The following is a 7,590-nucleotide window of genomic DNA, read 5'->3' on the forward strand; positions in this document are numbered from 1 at the left end:
ATTCTGGAAAAGACTGTAGCATCCACCAGAAAAGATTGGTCCATCAAATTAGATGATGCATTATGGGCATACAGAACTGCATTTAAGACACCTATTGGCATGTCCCCCTACAGATTGGTCTTTGGTAAAGCATGCCATTTACCAGTTGAATTGGAACACAAGGCCTATTGGGCTCTTAAATTCTTAAATTTTGACATTCAGGCCACAGGGGCTAAAAGGCGGTTGCAATTGAATGAATTGGATGAATTCAGACTTACCACCTATGAGAATGCCAAAGTTTATAAAGAAAGAATAAAAAACTGGCATGATAAGAACTTGCTGAGACGGGACTTTTATGTGGGCCAACAGGTATTGTTATATAATTCCCGTCTCCGCTTGTTTCCAGGTAAGCTGAGATCCAGGTGGTCTGGACCCTTTACCATTTCACAGGTTTTTCCCCATGGGGCTATAGAACTCACCCACCCAGTTCAGGGCACGTTTAAAGTAAATGGTCAGCGCCTGAAACCATATTTAATGGGCAGTACTGTACCCCCTCCATCCACTGTTTATCTAGATAACCAATAATCTCTTATGCTTGCTCATGAACAAGTTAAGGAATCTTTTTGTCTATTAGTAAAATAAAGATCTTTTTCTCAAAATTCCAATTCTTTAAGGACTCAGTTCATCATTTTCTTTTCTTCAGTTTGCTCTAGCAAGTGTGACTCCCTAACACTACGAACATTGAGGACAATGTTCATCTCAAGTGTGGGGGAGTGAGCCCGAGGCTAGGGTATGGGGGTTGAAACCATGCACCTCATGCACCCCAACACACATATGCAAGCAATGACATCACAAAAAAAAAAAAAAAAAAAAAAAAAAAAAAGACTGGAACCCCTCAAGTTCATTACTATTTATTTGATGATTTTTTTTAAGAAGGAATTCAATGAGTTGAGGGAGACTGATGTACTTGTTAAGTTTTTATTCTTGTAAATGACCCAATTTGATTTATGCAGGAGAAAAGGGGAGCTGAATATGCCTTTCAGCATGACTAGCCCTAACTTCCTTCATGTGTATGGAAGCCCTTGATTTCATTGTTAATGGTCAAGAGAGCTAGTGCACATCTGAAGTGCTAATTCTTGAGGTTCAATAATTGCAAAGAAGGACAAAAGCCCAAATTGACTCCGCTATTCTGAGCTGAATAGTAAAACTAGCAGCTTAGAACATGAGTCCTATTTACCTACCTCAAACAAGTGACCAGTGTGAGATGGAGCATAAGATGCACTCACACCAAAAAAAAAAAAGAAAAAAAAAAAAAAAAAAAAAAAAAAAAAAAAAGAGAGAAAAGTGTGAGATGGAGCATAAAATGCACTCACACCGAAAAGAAAAAAAAAGAAAAAAAAAAAGGTGAGATGGAGCATAAAATGCACTCACCCTTAGAAATAAGTAATTGTGGTGACAATCGAGGTTCAAAGGGGCACTCTAAAGTTGAACTCTCATTGAGATTTAGTTACAGATGTGAAACTCAGTGAAATTTGATTATTAACCTTGACAATTAAAGAGCTGACTTATATATGAATTAGGAGTGAAGGCTAGACTATGATGAAATTCATATTCTCCTTTCCTCGGATCTGATACATATCTTAAATGGTAATTTACAAGAATAAGAGTTAAGCACTTACAAAAGTTCCCCGACTACTCAATGCATTTCTATCTTAAAAAGTTCACCAGGTAAATGGTGAGAACAGAAGGGGGGAATGTTAAGTTTATGGCTGATGTCTTTGCTTGAGGACAAGCAAAAGCTTAAGTGTGGGGGTATTTGATGAACTTACAATTTATCTATATTTTATGAGGTTTTTGCATGAAATTTTATAATGGTTTAATTAAATTTTTGCCGTATTTTAGCTTGATTGCAAGAAAGATTTCAGGGGGAGCCAAATCAACAAAAAGAAGGCAAAAGCAAGAAAAGAAAACCCAAAAATTTATCAAGTTCAGCCCGGCCCAGCCATGAGAGCAAGAGAATTTCATTCGGCCCAAGAAGAGCAAGTGAAACTCTTTGGAAAATCCAAGGGAAGAAGCCTAGCTATGAGGAGAATTCGGCCCAGCAAGGAAGGCCCATTTTTAGCCCAAATAACAGCCTAGAGTGTAGCCCACATGAGCTCAAAAGCAAGCTAAGTTGTAGCCCAAATAGCAGCCCAAAGGGAGCTAGGGGCGGCAACTTCTAGGAGTTTCTTGAAGAGAAGGAGGGAGCACTCTAGAAGGTTCATGAGGGGTGTAATACACCCCATTCTAGAGGCTTCAAGAAGGGGCAAGAGCCCCCTTGAAAAACTATATAAGGAGGCCTCTAGGAGGGGAGAAAGTTGTTCAATTGCTTGAGAGAAAGGCTCTCCCACTCTTAGAGGTTCAGCCACCTTGAGAGAAGAGAAGAGAAGAAGGCTAGGCGCAAGGAAGAAGAAGAAGAAGGGCTGAAGGAAGTTCAAGACAAGCAAGCTAGAAGAAGAAGGTGAGTTCGAATTGAGGGATTGTGATTCAAAGATTTTTTGTAATAAATCATTTGTAGTTTCATTCTCTTTTGATTTGAATTCAGTTTCTTAGTTATATGTTCTTTCTTCTTTCTCCTTGTTTCCATTCTTCCTTGATGTATTTCAGCTTGTAAAATTTCAGTTCAGCAATCTAATTCTTTTTGATTCATTCAAATGATCATGCATTGTACTTGAAGTTTCTTGAATAAGGGTGTGATTGCAGATCAATTCGGCCAACTAACCTTCAAAACTCATATCTGAATTCTCAGATCTGAGATTGCAAGATCTGAATTGCTTGAAAGAGAATTCAGATCTGCAAATTTCAGATTGGGCGAATTAATCTACAGCTTGGAATTCCTAGAGTGCTTGAGAGAGACTCTAGGAATTCAGATCTACTATTCAAGAACTGAATTGAGTGCAAGGTTAGAGATAACTTGCACAATTCAGTTGGTGATCAATTCAGATTTGAATTGATGCCTTAGAAGTGTTTGAAGAAATGCATGCATGGGGATTAGATTCTTGCTAGAGATAGAAGAACCGTCACTCATGCATAGGATGAACATGCGCTTGAGAGAGGCTGTTCATGACCTTGGGGTTTCATCAAACCAAGGCTCAATCATGATTCATTCGAATGATCCAAATTGATAGATTGCTGAATTCTGAGATTGACATTTACTGCTTACTCTTCTAACCTGAATTGAAGGCAATTGGACCAATGATTTAGATAGATTTTAATTTAGGATTTCTTAGCTTTCATTAGAGTTTTGATTTATTTGTTGATCAGATAAGAAATGTTCAATTTAGTATTGGTAATTGTTTCCTAAATCCTCGTGGGAACGATACTTCACTCACTACTTTATTACTTGAACGGCTAGTGCACTTGCTAGTGTCACAATGAGCCACACATCACCTATCACTATGATCACCCACTCAGATAAATTCTCAGACTATCCCAATATACCCAGGTTTTGACCCCCACTAAGGATCTCACTGAATGGTATATCAAAAATAGCCTAATCCGACACCCAGTGCAGTATCATAATCAAGTCTAGTGGTCGGGTGTAACTTTCCAGTTTTGCCCATCAGTCTACAAGGTCCAGGGCAATACTAGAAATCTGGTCTAGTTCAAAGATTCACTTAATCCTACACTGTATGTACCTAGGGTCTCACCCTGGCAGCTGAGACAGGCCACCCCAACCGACTTGGTGGCACCACAGTGTCAGCCTTGTCAGGATAGGTCTCCCCAGACCGACCCACTGGATATGAACATTCTAAACTTACACTAGTCTCATAATGTGTCCAGTTTAAGGGTATTACATAGAAATATACCAAGGGAACATGAATCAAATATGCTCTATTATTCATTTACAAAAAATTCATAAAGTACATCATCTTGATCGAAGCTAAGGGCAAACAAAACTATTTAACAACTCCCACTTGCACTTAGGTCCAATCAGGAACAAGCCGGAGTCCCATGCTTTCCACGTGTTTCTCAAACACTTTCTGTGATAGTGGCTTTGTCAATGGGTCTGCTACATTTTCCATTGACGCTACCTTTTGAATCAGGATGTCCCCTCTACCAACAATCTCCCATAGTACGTGGTACTTCCTCTCGATGTGCTTCGACTTCGAGTGGGCTAGTGGCTCCTTTGCCTGAGTAATGGCTCCCTTGTTGTCACACAACAATGGGATGGGTGATGTGCTGGACGGAACTACTCCCAACTTGTTAATGAACTTCTTTATCCACACGACTTCTTTGGCAACCTCACTTGCGGCAATGTACTTGACCTCGGTCGTGGAGTCTGCAGTGGACCCCTGTTTGCTGCTTTTCCAGCAAACAACACACGATCCTATCGTGAAAATATATCCGAATGTAGACTTTCTATCATCTAGATCCGACTGGAAATCGGTATCTGTATACCCTTGGATCTGTAAGGAGCTACCATCGAATACTAGGCAAAACTCTTTTGTCCTTCGAAGGTACTTAAGTATATTTTTCATAGCAGTCCAGTGCTCCTGCCCTAGGTTGGCTTGAAATCTGCTTACTACACTCACTGCCTGAGCAATGTCACGATGAGTGCATAGCATGGCATACATGATGCTCCCTACGGCAGAGGAATAGGGAATGTCTTTCATGCCATCAATCTCCTCAGAAGTCTTAGGAGACATCTTCTTGGAGAGAGTGACTCCGTGCCTGAAAGGAATATTTCCTTTCTTGGAGTTTACCATGCTGTATCTTTTGACTATTTTGTCAATGTAGGCAGATTGGGATAATCCTATTATCTGGTTCGATCTATCTCTATAGAGTCGAAGACTCAGTATATAGGAGGCTTCTCCAAGATCTTTCATGGAGAATTGCTGTGAAATCCATACTTTCACCATAATTTACAATCCTATATCGTTCCCAATGAGTAGAATGTCATCTACATACAGAACCAAGAAGGTAACCTTATCTCCATTGTACTTCCTGTAGACACAAGATTCATCCGGATTCTGCTCAAAGTCAAACAATTTCACAGCAGAGTCAAAACGAATGTTCCAACTTCAAGAAGCTTGCTTAAGTCCATAAATGGATCTATTAAGTTTACATACCATATTTTCCTAACCTGCAGCAATGAAGCCTAGCGGCTGCTGCATATAGATATCTTCAGTAAGATCTCCATTCAAGAAAGCAGTTTTGACATCCATCTGCCAAATCTCATAATCACGGTATGCTGCTACAACTAGCAGGATCCTAATGGATTTAAGCATGGGCACAAGCGAAAAGGTTTCCTCATAATCGATGCCCTCTTTCTAGGTGTACCCTTTCACCACCAGACGTGCTTTGAAGGTCTCAACCCTACCATCGGGGCCCTTCTTCCTCTTGTAAATCCATTTGCAACAGATTGCTTTTATCCCGGAGGGTGGATCTATAGAGTCCAGACTCCATTGGTCTCCATTGAGTCCATCTTTGCTCTCATGGCCTCCACCCACTTCTGGGAATCTGTGTCCAACATAGCTTCCGCGTAAGTCACGGGATCCTCCTCACTAGTAAAGGTTTCCACTAGGTAACTATCCTGGTCATAACCATAACGGACTAGTGGCCTGGATACCCAAGTGGATCTTCAAGGTTGGTCACTACCTGGAACTTGTGGGACATCTCCCACTGCTCCTGAGCCCTACTCATCAAGAACAATTTCCAGATGATGGGTGTCCAGGATGTAATTGGTCTCCAAGAATTGTGCATTTCGACTGCAGAACACTTGCTACTCACTTGGGTCATAGAATAGGTAACCTACAAAGCCTTTTGGGTAGCCTACAAACAGGCAATGACTGGTCTTGGATTCCAACTTGTCTGCACTCATTCTTTTAACGTGTGCTGGACAACCCCAAATATTCAAGTGTCTGACACTTGGTTTCTTTCCGGTCCAAAGTTCATATGGAGTATTCGGAACTGATTTGGTTGGAACCCGATTCAACATGTAAATTGCAGTCTCTAATGTATAACCCCCAATGGAACCCGATTCAGCACGTAAATCACAGTCTCTAATGCGTAACCCCCAATGGATGTGAAGGTGATGAAATACATGTGTTGATTTCGTGTCCTAACACTCAGGGGACCACATACATCAGTATGTATTTGGTCAAGTGTGCTTGTACATCTTTCAGGCTTACCATTAAATGGCCGTTTCGTCATCTTGCCTTGTAGGCAAGGCTCACAAGTGGGAAGATCTTCTACAGTTAGAAAATCTAGAGGACCATCATTTACCAACCTTGTGATTCGGTCAACACTGATGTGGCCATGTCGGTAATGCCACAGACACGTGGGATTAACTGTATCACAGGCTCTCTTCTTGGGAATTTCAGCCGACGTAGTTTCAGTTATGTTAGTTTCTAAAGAAGGATGTAGAACATAGAGACCGTTCTCTAGTTCCCCGTATGCGATGAATCTGTTATTTCTTTTAATAGTAATCGTATTACTAAAGAAGACAGAATAACCATTTGCACACAGTTTTGAGACAAAAATCAAATTTCTCCTTAAATTTTGTACATAAAGACAATCTTTCAGTACAATGGTTCATTCTCTAAAAAGTAACTCCACGGTTCCTATGGCCGCGGCTACAACAGTTGTAGTAGTCCCCAAGTAGAGTGTGACTTCTCCTTCACTCAGTCTTCTGCTTACCTTGAACCCCTGCAGTGAGTTACACGCATGAGATGAAGCCCCGGAGTCAATACACCAGGACGCAAAAACTACCAATAAATTGGTTTCTATAACACAAGTTTCAAAATTACCTTGCTTGGATTCCAGGTAGGCAAGACAGTCCCTTTTCCAGTGGTTGGTCTTCTTATAGAAGTGACAGGCATCCGATGCTTTGTCTTTCTTCTACTTCCTGGGTTTGGCAGCCTTCTTCTGGGGCTTTCTCTTTGCCTTCCTTTTCTTGCCCGATTTGCCAGTTTCAACAAGCATGGCAATGGGCTCATCCTTTTTTAATCAATTCTTCGGTCCTCTACAACATATTGCTGAGTTCCTGCAAGCTGACGTTTAGCTTGTTCATTTGTAGTTCATGATGAATGGAATAAAGGATGGAGGTAGAGAGTTGACAATAGCGTCGATCTGTGTTACCAGATCTAGCCTGAATCCAAGAGCCTTCAGTTCGTTGATATAACCCATCATCCGGAGACAATGGTCGTGAACTTGTTGGTTCTTGGACATCTGCGCGGTCATGAACTGTTTCAAGACCTTTTTCCATGTAGAATGATTCTGGTCTTCTTACATTGTCTTGAGACTATCCAATACGTCCTTGGTAAGTTTGATCTGATTGAACTGACTCTAAATTGGATTATCCAAAGAGGCAATGATATAGCAGCGGGCAAGGGAGTTTTTCTCCTCCCATTCTTGGTATTCTCTTCTACGTGCCTCAGAAGCCTTATCTCCCAGACGATCTGGGGCAGGATTCTTGGCTACCTTATCCAACTTTTCACAGGTTAAGACCAACATAAGGTTCCTGTACCAGTTGGCATAGTTTGGGCCCTTAAGCTTGTTGTCATCAAGAAACTTTGCAAATGATCTGTTTGCCATTTTCTGATAAAAGAGCAAACATCAATCCACAAC

Source organism: Nelumbo lutea, chromosome 1, assembly GCF_056320005.1.
Source record: "Nelumbo lutea isolate HS-2025 chromosome 1, American lotus-T2T, whole genome shotgun sequence".
In the NCBI taxonomy this organism is placed as follows: Eukaryota; Viridiplantae; Streptophyta; class Magnoliopsida; order Proteales; family Nelumbonaceae; genus Nelumbo; species Nelumbo lutea.